This window comes from Eptesicus fuscus, chromosome 10 (genome assembly GCF_027574615.1).
Source record: "Eptesicus fuscus isolate TK198812 chromosome 10, DD_ASM_mEF_20220401, whole genome shotgun sequence".
Lineage (NCBI taxonomy): Eukaryota > Metazoa > Chordata > Mammalia > Chiroptera > Vespertilionidae > Eptesicus > Eptesicus fuscus.
Genome location: NC_072482.1, coordinates 72,530,541 through 72,546,502, shown reverse-complemented (window position 1 = coordinate 72,546,502; position 15,962 = coordinate 72,530,541). Strand labels below are relative to the sequence as shown.

General features: G+C 40.6%; 1 protein-coding gene across 1 annotated transcript in view; it reads right to left on the bottom strand.

Annotated features, from left to right (window-relative positions):
- The window catches only part of NHSL1 (NHS like 1), a 91,451-nt gene that overhangs the window by 51,550 nt on the left and 23,939 nt on the right, over positions 1–15,962 (bottom strand).

The window sequence follows — 15,962 nt, the reverse complement described above, 5'->3', positions numbered from 1 at the left end:
CAGTAAACGTTAGAGTATCAGAACAGGAACAAATTTCCTACTGAGAAGTTGAGACAAAATATTTCCTCCCTTAAACATTATTTTAAAATATCACTGTTATAAACTCAATTAAATTTAAAAATTAAGCATAAGCAGTCAATGTAATTCATTTAAATAGCACATCTAATAGAAGTAGAAATCAATTTGTGCTACAAAATTTTCTTTGTATTTCTTGCTTTCATGAAATACTTTTATATTAAAATGTTTTTTTAATTCCAATGTAATTTACTTTTCCCAACACAATCCAATTCAACTGAATTTTCCAGCATAAAAGAGATTAAAATATTAGGAGGAGGAATGATAGGTAAACATGAGAGAATGCTAAATCTCTACAATAATTTTTCTTTATTTCCCCCTAGGGCTTGAGACCTCTTTGTCTATTTCACTTTCCCCAACAACACAACCTAAAATAGCATACCAGTGGAGCACCCAACAGATTCATCAACAATTTTTATAAAGATTTTTAGAGAGAAGAGGGAGAGGGAGAGAAAGAAACATCGATAGGAGCGTGAAACATAGATTGGCTGCCTCCTGCATGCCCCCCACCAGGGGTCAAGCCAGCAGCCTTTTGGTGCACAGGGGACGACACCCCACCAACTGAGCCACACCAGCCAGGGCTCATCAAAAATGTTGAGTACTTTCTATACACAGTATCTGCCACTGCAAGCCAAGCATAGAACAGACTGGAGAAGTATAAGAGAAAGACCCTGTGCTGAGTCATTTGCAGGTGGTGACAAGTACGACACCTGCAAAACCAGCAGATACTAGAATTGTGAGGCAGGGGCGAGTCTTCCCTAACCCTGACCGATGTTATAGAGTGCACACTGGGCAGACCCACATCTCTGGTAACGAAACCATAAAACAGATTCTCAAAATGAAATGAGCAGGCGTGCATGAACTACTCAACTTTCTATTTGAACATATTTAAAGTTAACACAGTGGACCCCATAGCACAGCTACTACATCTATTCTAAAGATCAAGTGAACTATTATATGTAAAGTCTTAGCTCACAAAATAACTCATGTAAAAGCCTGGGTGAGGCAGGGGCAGTGAATTTACCCCAAAGGAGCCCCTGACTTGTAGCACCATCACGAAGGAGGAAGTTGTCCTTCCTCAGCACCCCCAGGAACCTGAGCCAGCGGTTAGCTCTCACCTCCCCTTCTCGGCAGCTACTAAATTCTACGTGCCTTGCTTCCTAATAGTTCATTTCCTAAGTGATCCCACCTTCTCCATCAATGGCTAAATGGGAAAATAAACACTGAGACCTAGACATCAAGTTATAAACAGAAATGTCCCGTGTGCTTTCTGCTTCCAGTGTTTGACAAAGAGGCATGTACATTAGGCACCGGGGATTCGCGTAACCTCTCGTTGAACAAATGCTTTGCATGGTACATATACCTCTCAATCTTCATACATAACATCCACAAGGACCTGACTAAGCTCTTACATACATATCTGATAATCTTGAACAGTCCGGAATTCGCCATATGTACCCCAAAGAGGAGCCCTAGTCAATTACAATATTTTGTGCTCATGTCCATGTATTTGAAAGACTGAATTACCTGCTATCATAGCTGGGAAATACTGAAAATGGAAACTCTTCCTATTTACCAATTACAAATCAAATCCAAGTAATGCTATTGGAGTCTGTGCAACCACACCATTAGCCAGCCCCCTGCACAGCAACCAACTGCTCCTATGAAAGGGCAGTGGTCTCTTCCCTGGTTTTCTCCTTCTTGTGGGGACCCATGTCAGGCAGTCCATCCACAGACAGCCTTCCGGAGGCAGAGCTGCAGACAGCGATCCCGGGGTGCAGTTCTTTGTTGCTTCCTCCAAAGTTTTTCTTACCAATGGCTCCTGCCCTTGCACATTTATCCAGTTTCAATCACTGGTCCCAAAACTAAACTAAAACGAATCAACCAATAACTATGTAAAAATAAAACCATGTATGTGTGAAAATTATACTTTTCCAGGGGATGAAGAAGCACCTGGATTAAAGAAATGTAAACCAACGGTGAGTGAACAATGAAGCCACACCGCAAAAGCTGTGTACTTTACAATGGCGGACCGTCTAGACAGAGTTTGTGCTCCAGTTCTGAAACACAAAACAGAGAGTGCCAGGGGGGTTAGAGGATCATCACCACCAAAAGTATGTGACACCTAACACAGAGGTTCCCTGTACAGTCAGCCAAAGAATAAAAAAAACCCACAAAAACACACACAGCAGGGTGGGCATAAAGTAAACACAAGGTCCTTCCCTCCACCTGCTTCAAATGGCTTCTTCTGAGAGCACAAAAGCAGTGAATTCACCGGAAATCTGACCCACAAATAAGTAAGGCATGCTGAGATCACATAAGTCTGTCCTAGAGCCACAAAAGTCTGAGGTATTTGAACAACCTGCTTTAGAAGGGAGTTTAACATGTGTCAATTATGCTCTTTCACACTCTAATTCCACCACTCCAAAGGATGAAATAGTACATAAAACACACACACACATACACACACACACACACACACACACACACACACACACACACTGCCACAGTGGGGAGAAAAGAAACTACTTACTTTTCTTCTTAAATAGCTTAATGAAAGACTTGATCTTTGCGTTAATAAAGACCACCATTTCCAGGATGCCTACATAGGGCTTAGAAATTTAAATCCCATTCAAAGCTCAGTCCAGCAGGCAGGTGGCAAGCTGCATCCCTTTGCTCCGGATTCTCACTTCTTGCTCTGTTCTCCTCTCATTAGACATCTGCCCAGGCTGATGTAACTTGGAGGTTGAGCTTATTGTCAGGCAGTTACAAACCATTAACAGTCCTTGAACCTGAAAATCTCCCACTGAAACCTAATCTTTGGGGCTGAGAGCCTCCAGTGACAACATGTGCAGAAAGAGAAAGCCAATCACAGTTCTTATTTGCATGATAGCCACAGCAGTCTTTCTGCCCCTGGGCTCATTTCTTCCGTTTTCTCTCCAGCAGATCAGAAGTTTCTCCTCTCCAGAGTCCAGAGAGTAGTGCAGCTTGCCCCTGCGGAGGTCAAGGTGAAGCACATGTGCTCCCCATTTTCACTAGGCCCCGAAGAACGTCCGGATCTGTTTACTGGAGCCCACAAGTCTAAGAGCAAGTCTGTGTTGATTCTTTGACTCTCCAGTTAATTCAGGCATGGGAACTGATTTAAAGAGAAAAAGAGCCAAACTATTGTTTCCCCAGCCACGCCCCCAGGCTCTGTCTGCCATGCCAAAGCAGTAAAACTTTACAACAGAACCTCCATTGAGCTGTAAGTGATGACTTGGTTGCATTTTCCTGCAAATTAGTCTGCCCAGTCTTCTCACCCAGTTGTGGGTTGTTTTTTTTTAGCCAGTGATTGAGAACCAGCACTGTAATTGTTCCAGTTTGATCTTACTCGCATTTAGCTCTCACAACTCCCTCCCTCCCAAAACCCCAGCTTACCCACTCCAAAGGAGAAATTAGATCGAGTACCTTAATCATTAAGAAAATAAAATGAAATAAAGTACCCCTAATCATTTAAATCTGTATTTTGAATTTAATTACCATCTAAGATCCTGGCTAAAAAGTTACACACACACACACACACACACACACACACACACACACACACGCTCCCGGTGGGGAAGAAGAGGAGTAATTTCAAAGAAACATTATTTGGGTTTCTCTTTAACATGAATATAATACTATACTTAGTGTTCTGGTTCTTTTGTCCATTCCCACTAGCCTCAGAGAACTGGGAAACACAAATAAAGAAGAGTCAGAAATGGGGTTTAAGCAGGATCTAGAAAAATATGTTCTGGGATAAAGGAACAGGAACAAAAACAGAAAAGAATACAGATCAGGAAATACTATGAAAAAGAACAAAGAAAAAATAATGCTCCTCACATCTCTCCCCAATTCCACTTTATGGCAAAGCAGTCTTTGAAACACGTTAGACAACGCTCTTAGTTCATAGCCTTGGGCCAGACTTATTACTGAATGGAGAAATGTAATAACCCACTAATTCAAAACATTTAGTTATAACAAAAACTCTTAGTCAAAGAATGAAACTTACGTAAGGGGCTCCCCTAGGGAAAGCTTTGGAATGAGTCCTCCACAAATCTTTCCCCTCCTTCATCTTATACTTTGAACAACAACAAAAGCAAACAACAACAAAAAAATAAAACAAGTCATTATCATATTAGCATACATATGACAGATTTCCAAATTGCGTTCTTTCATCCTACCCAAAGCTTTACTTAAAAGCAATTACATGGCCAGATGGTAAGTTAAATTATATAGCTGCCTCCAATTGGTGAGCACAGTTCCCCTGAGGAAAACAAATGTATAAGCAACAGTGACCTTGCTCACGAGCTGCCTCTCAACCTCATCGCAGTGGAGACAGTCCTAGTCACAGCCCACGCGTTGACTGTCACCACCCTACTTGCAATGGAAAACAGCATGAAACTTTTCATGTATACAACAATGGCATCCGGACACGGACTCATGCATGAAACAGGTACGTAAATATTGAGCACATAGCAAGTTCCACTTATTTGGGATACATCAGTGAGATCCCTGCCCTCACGAAGCTTACTTATTTGACGATAAACTACGATTACACGGCACATTAGACACCGGTAAGTGCAATGGACAAAAGAAAAAGTTGACTAGGATGAAAGGAGTTCTGGGGACGAGCAGGTGGCAGCATTACATGGAAATCAGGGTAGACCTCACTGGAAAAGTGAGACTTGGGGTAAAAAGTTTAAGGAGGCAATGGCAAGAAAACAAACATCTGTAGTGAATCTCACCTGCTCTCATTTTAAAGAGGAAGGCCTATTCATTGGGGAATGAGACTTTTCCAATCCATCAGGTCTAGTCGGAGAAGTGCTCTCAGAAAATGAGCCGTAGTAAGAGCCATGCACGGAGTCCTTTCCTTCCTCACTCAGTGTTAGGCTGGTTAGTACACGGCCGGTCACAGCTGTGTAAAGATGAGGCCGCCAATCCGTTACACCTGGGTCAGTGGGAGCCCAGGGGCAGGACGCAGGCCCCCATCCCAGCATCCCAGGCACTGTGTCCACTATTCATTTATTCCATGCTGCCTCCTGACTCCCCAAGTCCAGATCGTCAGGTAGCAACCAAATCAAGGATGGTTTTTGTTGTGTTACATACTACGTTGTGTTTTGAAATAGCTTATTAACTATAAAAAACTTCCCCAATAATTTTATCATCTCTTCATATCCTGCATATAAGCATGAGAACAGGGAAGTGCTTTCATCTTACGATCTGCATTGCCTCCATGCCATGGTTTATTAAGGAGCCATGTTTTTATGGAAATGTCTAATAATTTTTAATTGCTCAATTTATACACCTAACAGAAAACGTATAAATCCATGGTACCTCCTATTCCAATGTTAGTCCTATAACAGCAACAGCAGTTAAACCGCAGTTCTAATATTTCCAAACGTGGACAACTTCACGGCACAGCACAGGAGGGAAGAGCCAACTCCGGAGTCACCCCGCCCAGAATGCTGGCCACTTCCTAGACCTGTGCCCTCTACATACCTCAGTTTTCTCATCTGTAAAATGGAGGTCAATAACAGTATTGGTTATCCAAGGTTAGTATGAGGATTTAACGTTCTTATTGACAAAGTCCTTAGAACTGCACCTGGTACGTGGTAAGCATATACGTATTTGTTGGATTAATAAAATCTTAAGAGATAGCTAAGCTGCCCTAAGCTTTTTAAAGGTTCATTCATGCTTTAACAGACGAGAGTCCACTTCCCAGATTTCAGCTGTTTTACTTCTTATCTCAAGTTGAAACTTCTTCGGGCTCCATGAATGCGGGCTTCAAACCTGTCACTTCCACTTTTTATGCACATAGTATCTTTTTTCCTACAGCCCTGCTGGCTTATCCTGGCCCAAGATTTGGATATTCTATTACCACTACTATTGTATAAATGTCGGCATCCTTATTCATAAAGTTCCAACATTTTTTTAAAAATTATATATTTTATTGATTTTTTACAGAGAGAAAGGGGAAGGGATAGAGAGCTAGAAACATCGATGGGAGAGAAACATCGATCAGCCACCTCCTGCACACCCCCTACTGGGGATGTGCCCGCAACCAAGGGATTCCATGCCCTTGACTGGAATCAAACCCGGGACCCTTCAGTCCGCAGGCTGACGCTCTATCTACTGAGCCAAACCAGTTAGGGCAAGTTCCAACATCTTCCACTGAAATGAAATCTTATTCTCAACCAAATTTTAATTTTTTTCTTCTAGGAATCACCTGATTATTTCCATACTTAGCTGCTTACTTCCCACGAGCAAGTATATGACCTACCAGCAAAGTGATTTGCAGGAATATTTCACAAAATAATACATATTCTATAAATTTTGACTGTAACCATGCATTAATGTTCAACCATTCAGCCATTTGACACTGAGCACTAATTGGCTGGCTTGTGTTAGGTGTCCGGGTTAAAAGTAAATCCAACATGGTCACTGGCCTTGGGAAGGTTCCATAGTCCAGTAGAGAGAACACACCCAAACAGGCAAACACAATAAAATAATGAATGAGTGTAGGGAGAGAGATAAGATCACGGAAAGATGATAAAGGGCACGGATCTCATTTGGAAAGCAAACAGCTGCTAGAGAACACAAGAGAAGAGGGGACTCAGGTCCTGGGACACATGGGTAAGGGTGGGGGGGATGGCAGAGGCTTCCCTGTAAGCTTACAGGAGGGTGATGGGGGGAAGGATGGCGGGGGAGGCAGAGAGAGAAGCAGAGACCAGACCCTGGAGGCCACTGCTTGTAAGGAGGTGGATTTTCGATAGTGGGCTAGGGAGTCACCAAAGGAGTTTAAGAGTAAAGCTGAATGGCCAGTGTTGCAGTAACAAAAAATCCCCATTGCTGCAGGAGCTGTGCATTGGACTGGCTGGACAGGGGGCAGGGAGAGAGACACTGGGGAACTGGGCCAGCAATCCACGCCCAAGGGGAGGAGGTCAGATCCAACTCTCATGTAGGGCTATTTTTCTACAACTCCCTTGGTCTTATCTGCCTGTAGTGAGCAGTTTGTAAAGTGTCAGGACCCATCATATACTTAAGGTTTAATAGTCTAAAAAGTAAAGCCCTAGCTATTCAATAAATGACTCTGTTAACATTCAGGCTTCATCTGTAACACAACCTTATAATAAATTCATTGTTTTTATTAGACACAGAAGATTATATGTTTAAACCTAAAAGCTTCTTATGAGCAGAGTTGTCTACGGCTCCCAGACTAATAGATAAGGCTTCCAGTCCCCTCTAGCCCTCCCCATTCCCCATGCCCACTCACATAAAACCTCAGGCCTTCCCAGGTGTATTAAGTGCAGCTAGGGTATTAAAAGTCTTTATTTTGATGCCAAACACCTTCACAAACTTTATTTACTAAAATACTGTACATGGAATTATAGGATGAAGCAAAGAATATTATATATACATAGGTATATATGTATGTATATACATTTTGAACTACATAAAATCGAATCCTAGGTCAATTGAAATGGAATATATAATCAATAAAGATCACTGTGGTCTTCTAAGTTGGAAGGGGAAGAAAGGGAAAGAAAAATCAGGCATAATGGAGTTCTTTTCTGGTTAGGGTCATGTACTGAATAATAATTTTAAGCACTTCTCAAAGGCATCTTAACTCTTCAAAAATAGAAAATTTCTCAGTCCAACCTTATCTATAAACAGTGCCTTTACTGTCAGTCTGTTTTAGACTAGTTTAAAATCAAGCTTAACATCTGAAATAGAAGGTTGTACATGACTGAGTTAATTTAGGTATAATCATTATCTTTATGCATGGTTAAAATACTTGAATTACAATTTTTAAATCCATGGACACACCATTCTTTCTTGTGCTTTTCAGACTTATTGGAGCTTTGGAAAACATCATAGCAGAAAGTATTCAATATAAGCCCCTGGTCCTATAAAATAAAATATATACACTTAGTAGTAAGAGATTTTAGAAATTTCTAAAAAATTAACTAGCAACATAATCTACTTAATAAACACTGTAGCCTTGGCTGGTGTGGCTCAGTTGATTGAGCATCATCCCACGCACTGAAAGGTTGCCGGTTTGATTCCCAGTCAGGGCACATGCCCAGACGGTGGGTTCAATATCCTGTGGGGGTGTGAGCAGGAGTCAACCGATCAATGTTTCTCTCTCACCTCTCTCTTTCTCTCTCTCTCTCTCTCTCTCTCTCTCTCTCTCTCTCTCTCCATCTTACTTCTTCTCTCTCTAAAATAAACTTAAAAATGAAAAAAGAAATTGCTTTAAAAGTCAATAAACATTTGTAATAAGGCTTTAGTAACAGGAAAACTTGTATTTAATTTAGGCCTATCCTCTGTTTATTAAGGAACACATTCTTCCTATAACTTTAACTTTTGGTGGGAGAATTTTATGTTTCATGTTTTTATAAAAACCTTTCACATTGAGAGCAAGTATATATAGTCTATTATATCTATCAAAATGGCAAACACTGAAGCTGCAAAACAAATCAATAACAAGCAGATGAATTAATACAATCAATAAGTGTGTAAATAAGAGAATAAAATTTAAAAACCGAGCTGCCAGATAAAACCAGGGTGCCCAGATAAAGTTGAATTTCAGATAAACAAAATTCACAATTAAGAATTTTTTTAAAAAGTACAGTAAAATTCATTTGTTAATACAATTGTAATTTATGGTACTGAAAAATAGCCTTAAGTGTTTGACACAACAGATGAAAAAATACCCTTCAGATTTTTCAAGACAAATGAATTGACTATAGGTTCTTGCTGTTTGGCATTCAATTGATTAGAAAAAAACGCCAAAATGAGTTGGTCACTTATAACTGAAGAAATCAATCTCTTATTTTTCACATTAAGCATTTTCTTACAAATTAATACTATTCATCTCTCAGTCTAAGATCTTAAGCATTTAAAACTTCACCTTCTCTTAGATTTACTGTCCAGTGAGCTGCCATGGAAGAGGAATGAATATTAGAGCGATTGCACGGTGGAAGGGCCAGCCTGCCGTCTCCCTAACCCAGCAGACACAAACGGGACAGTCAGTACGATGTGCCCTGATGTGATGAACACCAAGTATAAACACACTTGTAGTAAATCCAAGTTAAACTCTGTGATAAGGTAAAATTTCCCAGTTTACAGAGAATACAAGAGTACAGGAAAAAACAAAACAATCAGTCAAACTAAAAGTGAAACACTTTGCTGGTCTGGCCTCTCCTAAAAGTCAATTAAATAATGACAATAATAATAATAATAATAATAATAATAATAGGAATGTGCAAAATTAAAAGAGATTTTACAGAACATCACAACCAGATGCACCATCGTGGGTAGGATACTAGTCCTGAATAAACCAGCTATAAGAAGGCCTTTTTCCGACAAGGGGGAAAATTTGAATATGTAGGTACACACACACACACACACACACAGGTTTTAAAGGTAATGTTGTAGAGATACTCTCCACACAATGAAGACATGTGCCTGAAAACACAGGTTCATAAAAAAATTGTTTTAACTGTCCCATGAATCATGTTATTTTACGAAAGTCCACTGAAAATCACCAACATTCTAGATGTTTGTTGGTACAATGATCTTTCTTCTGAGTCTGAATTAATCTTTAATGATGAATCATATGGCATATTGCGAACAAGACAAATGCAAGTCGCTCTCGTCATCAATATCTGGCAGGGGGAGTGGTTGGGGTAGAAAGGGAAACCTTAAGAGATGATAATGTATCAGTTCTTTAGAAGGAACTTGATCTGACAGCCACTCTGCCAGTTAATTCTGATGCTAGGAAACACCCTTAACTCCCCATGTGTTGAAGCTGAAGGTTTCAGCTGTAGAGCCTAGTTAATAATTTAATCTAAAACCATTGCTCCCATCTGTTCTGTCAATTTCAAAGCATCTGCTATCACTGTGACTGGTCAAGTCACAATATTCATGTGACAAACGTTGAACAAATGAAAGGCGAGGCAGACAGAAAACACGCTATGAAAAAAGAGAAACCCCCATCAAAAGGGCAAAACACAAAAGGAGCCCTGCTGACATAGCAGTCTAAGTCCCACCCTGCTTACAGGGATGGAGGGATGCAGGGACTGTGACAATCCAGAGGCTGTCGGAAAGGATGGGCACAGGGCGGGCAGACAGGGGAGAGACCTGTGAAAATGGGCCCCGAGGTTGGGAATAATGGTGAGTAGAGACATGGTAAGGACAAGTTGGAAAGGGGAGATTTCACAGATTCTAGGAAGTTAGAGCTGAAAAGAGTACTAAGAAGGACCAAATCCACTCATTTTATTTTACAAAATAACTGGCTTACAATAGATCACAGAGTTACCCAACAACTGAGCTAATTTGTCTTGTGCTCAAGGTTTTCAATACACGATGTTACCTCTGCCTCCACTGCGAGAGGGTAGGTGGGGCGAGGAGTCCAACCGTCCATGCTCGATCCTGCATCTATGCCTCTGCACTTGATCCCTGACATCACTTGGCATGCCCCTATTCATTCTTCAAGTGATAAGTCAAATGTTCATCTTCCTTTAAAAGCATTCCTTGACAGACTGCAGTAACTCTTTATTTCAAAAAATATATGTCATTTTTACTTCAAGGACAACTTCCTCAAAAGTGAACTATATCTGCTTTGCAGAAAGAGAATGAATTTCATTAACTGTAAGCCTCTTATACTTTGAACCCGTTATTCTTCGTGGCCTGTTGTATGGCCCTCATCCATCCACCTAAGTAGTACTCACTCATCTACTTCATTCCACTCAGCCTATATTAGGTCTATAAAGGCTCATTCCAGGAGAGAAATAATCTGTATGAGTAGAGCTACACATCAATTAGCTCAATTGTAAAGTTAACTCACTTTACCTTTTCCAATTCAATTGTCATTCAAAACACATTTTCTGAATGCATATTAAGAGTCTAGCACATTATGCAGAAGAGAATAATTTCCACTCACTTGAAAAATAAAATATATTTTCTGTGCTATTTAACTTTAACATAATTATATTCTTTTATAATAAAAGTAATTTATAGGGAAATAAATCTTAAATCTGAAAAGAAAAAAAGTAATGCAACCTTTCCTATAAAATATTCAGGGAAGGGGAAAAAATCTCATTGTGAAATGAAAAGCCAAAGTATAATGTGATGAGCTTAGAAGTCTAATTTAAGAGTCATGTGACTAGCTAAAGTGCTTTACATTCTGAGCTCTCTTGTACTTTTTAAATTGGACAATATTAAAAAAAAAACCTGCTTGAATAATTGTGTTATAAAACTTACGGGAAGCCATACTTCAGGAGGATATTTTACTCAGAAAAAAAAAAAAATTGAGAGCAAAGGAGATTTCCTGATCTATACCAGGGGAAAACGGACAAAATAAAGTAGAAGGGCGCCACCTACAGGACGCTGTATGCTTCAGGAGAATGATTCCTGCCACCTTCTCCAGACTGAAGGGTTGGCAAGGGCTGGGGTTTAATATTCATGACATGCCTCAAAAGAATGTCCTCATCTTCTCCCACCAAAGGAAGACTCTATACCCCCTCGTGCCCCTTTTGAGCCACAATTCACCCAAAGTTGATCTCATATCTCCAGAAAAATTTATGAATATTCATTAACTACCTAGTATCTACAACCAAACTCAAATTAAGGAAGCACCAAAGTTACAGAAAACATTTTTAAACCAGCTAAGGGGGCAGCTAATGTATCTGAGTAACTGGGCTGAGGGAAAAGAGGCCCACATCAACTTACAACCAAACGGTAAAATCAAAGGACTCCAAGGGAGAGTGTTCTCGTTTGGACAGAACGTGATAATTCTGAAACCACACTTTAATATTAAAGTATTAAAATTAAACAAATACTTTATTTTTAAATATAATTTATTGATTTCAGAGAGGAAGGGAGAGGGAAAGATAGAAACATCAATGATGAGAATCATTGATCGGCTGCCTCCTGCTCGCCTCCTACTGGGGATCGAGCCAGCAACCCAGGCATGTGCGCTTGACTGGAATCGAACCCAGGACCCTTCAGTCCGCAGGCTGACGCTCTATCCATCCAGGTAGAACTACTTGATTTAATTTTAAATGACGGAAGGGAAATCAGATTCATTATCACCTAAGTTCTTTCCAATTAATGACCCATGAGTTTAAAGATTTAGAGAAAAGGATCATTTGAGCTAATTATTTCTGCAAGCTTTAGAACAAGCTCATGAACTGTTCAGCTTTTCTTTTCTCTCTTTCCTGTGCTCGCTTATATTGTTTCACATATGGCTAACAGGAATGCTGCAATTAATAAGCTGGTGTGAGCCCTCGCTTTTGTTAAGAGGCCAGCTGGTTCACATGCACAATGATAATTAGAGACATTAACACCGGCTGCTTCGATTTGCTGATGAACTGACAGCAATACTTATAGTTAAATGTCTCCAATTGCATTTGTTTTTCTGGTTTGATCTAGACAAGGATAATATTTATCTGATTAGTGTTGTTGTTTCTAAAAAAAAAAAATTTACACTGTCTCAAACAACTGAAGAGACGGCAGAGGACCCCAGCTCCTCATTAATCAGGAGTGCTGCGAAGGTTTTGTCATTGCGCCGGAGGGGTCCCAGCAGGAGCCCAGCAAGGTCAGCCGGGCATTAAATGATATTCAGAACTAGTCCAGAGAGGACAGAACTTCCATTCCAGTCAGGCAGTTCAAGACTTTTTAAATTAATAAAACCTTCCTATAAACTCGTTTCTCATATTCTTTCACTGATTCTTTTTCAATTCAGAAAGAAATGAGAGCAAGCGACAGAATAAGAACATCTATTGTTGTATGGAGACATGTCATTCAGTATCTCTAAATTCCAGAAACCTAGTATTTCTAAAGCAAGGATTTCCCAATGCAGATTTCTGACCTGCCAGGGCAGAGGGGCCCGTGCTTGCTGGCATTCCCTGGTGCTGGAGGGCAGCACATTCAGGGCACAGCTGGGAGGGGAGGGAGGCATGGTGATTGCAGCGCCTGTATCATTAGACTCCCGAAATCGGAGAAAAGTCTCATGGTAATCAAAACAACAATGCTAATCCTAGGTAATGGCTGGCCACTGCCTTGGTGCAAATGATATGCTTAGTCCTCCCCATCTGCATGGGGGAGGGGGACGGGGGAGTTTGGAACAGAAAAAAACAGTAATGGAATTCTTCACATCTTAGCAAAAAATAATAATCAGAGGGAGGATTGAAATCAGCATCTTCATGTACCTGACAATATTTTTAACATTCAGCCAAGAATATGAAGCTTGGAACTATAAAGACAGGTATGGATATTTCATAATTTGTTAAATTTTTACTTATTTCACTAAAGAAAACAGGCACAGGGAAAAGAATTCCCTATAGGAAACTGACCGACAATGAGGACATAGGCTATCAATGTTTTTGTGAGACAGAATAAAAAGAAAAGTAAGATATTTGAGGAGAAAAATAAAACTGATAGGTCAAATAATTTTCTGAAACCTCTCTTAAATATAGCAACACTTAGAACAGTCAGCTAGACCCCTTTTCATCACCTTATCTGAAACATCTCTTTGTGAGTGGCAATCCATATAAATCATCATATGATAAAACAAGTCCAAATGAAACTGCCACAATCAATTTTCATTAGCAAACCGCATTAAATTAAGTGTCCACTGATGCTAGCAAAGGCAGTCCTAACAGATCTACTACACTTTTCCATACTTGTCTTACGTTCGTACACAAGCGGCTTTAATCTGACCAGAACTTAATTATTACAACTGCTTTCTAAAGGGAAATACTCACCAACTGCACCACCCTGGATAGAGCGATCAGCCACAGACCCCAGACAAGGTACTATATTCATTATCAAAATAAATCCTACAGCATCTATGGAGAACTCATTCTAGTTGGACATCCCATGTTGAAATAGGAGAAAAATTCACTTCCTCACTCAGTAACCTCCCTCTTCCTCTTGTCCACACATTCACAACTGCCCATCAACAAGGACAACTCTATTCTGAACTTTAGCTTCACGTCAATTGTTTAACACCACCCCCCCTGGTGTGCCCCCCAGCCTCCTCTCTCTGCAGCTGCCAAATGCCACAGACAGCTTCTTGTACGATTTGACTTAGAATGCACCCCAAACTCTATAGACATGATGAATGGCAACGTGAATGCTTCATTCAGAGAGAACCAAAATGTGTAGAATCACCTAAAAACATCACAGGGCAGGGGATCATTTGGAAGTCTTGGGGTGGAGGAGCCTTTGAGCCGTGGCCTGCAAATTCTTCTCAGGTGCGTGCCAATGGCGAGGGCCAGTTTCAGAAGATCCCCACGGTGATCAAAGGAGGACCAGCTAATTCCCCTCCGCCTGCCTGTCTGGATGGCCTTTCCCTGAAGTTCCTTTTTCCTCCCGCTTTCCTAATAAAATGCACGGACCCTCCATCTATTCACGCTCTAGCATCAATTATCCATTCTTTGGTTAATTTAAATGTTTTTTGTTTGGCTTAGTAATGCTTTGTGTATTTTACACATGGCAAGCCTGATATTTGTGTAACCTCCTGGGGAGCCAAAGCCAATCCATGCAGTTGACTCTGCACAGTGCCAAACCTGGGGCCCCGGCAAAGTCAGCTGCTCTGTAATTTGATACAATGTGACCACGTGTAACCATCAAGGGCACTTTCAAAGAAAGGGATAGATTATCCCTCACCTTTCTGAAATGGGCAAGGGAGGGAAAGGCCAGAGAATATAAAAGCATTTGCCATCATTGTCTAACCTCTATGAAAATGTCCCTTAAGAAATACCAAATTGTAAGTACTAAGCAAAGATTTCCACACAAATGGCTAGTTCAACCTCATAAATGCAAGTCATTTTTTTTTGAAAAGCTTCCCTGTATGCTGAAGTAGAATTTGTTTCCTTAAATATGAAGTTTATTGGCAACCAAATGATTACAGGACCTGGTGGGCAAAGGGAGAAGTATGAGTTAAAGGGAAAAAACTCTTCTACTTGTTACATATAAAGGGGTAAACCTGTAGATTACTTTTTACCTGCTGTCTACCCATCATCCTTTGGGCCTCAAGTTAATTACCATTTCTTCAGGCCAGCAAACCCTTCCTGACCCTCTGACTCTGCGTACACCTCCTATTACTCGCGTGGAGACCCGAGCTTTTCTTTCATAAACTACCACTTATGCTCATGCGGTTATTTGTTCAGTGGCTAGATCTCCCACTAGAAACACAATCTGGACCACAGAACCGAAAGCCTTGGCTCGCTGGATCCACAGGGCTCAGGGGCTGAGCACCAGATCTGATACACAGTAAGCATGCAATTAATATTATTTTACTACAGGGACGGATTACAGGAAGAAAAGAAACGGTTTAAACAAAATGAGCGCTAGAGAACCTGGCTTTGTTCTATGGTACTAAAAACTAGCTAATGTTAAAGTATCACAGTTCTGGTAGAGAGCTTTTAACTAGAGACAACATTTCATTTAAATGGAAAAAAAAAACCCCATATATAAAAAACACATAGACACAGACAACTGTGTGGTGATAGCCAGAGAGTAAGGGGTTGAGGGTAGGTAGAGGTGGGCAGCGCGGGGGCGGAGGGGGGTAGAAAGAGACTTTGCTTCGGGCAATGAGTGCATGATGCAGTGTGCAGGGGATGTTTTGTTGAGTTGTACACTTGAAAGGTTTCAAACCAATGTCACCCCAATAAATTCAATTTAAAAACAAAGAAATAAAAGGGTCTTCTATGATTCAAAAAAATAAAAAGATCATTTATTTCCAGCCTTGACTTGTCCATTAAAGACACTACTCACCAAGCACTGCTCTAGGCACTGGCGTTACTGAGGAGACAACTCTCCCTTAGAAAGCCTTCCTTGACCTGCTGTCTCCC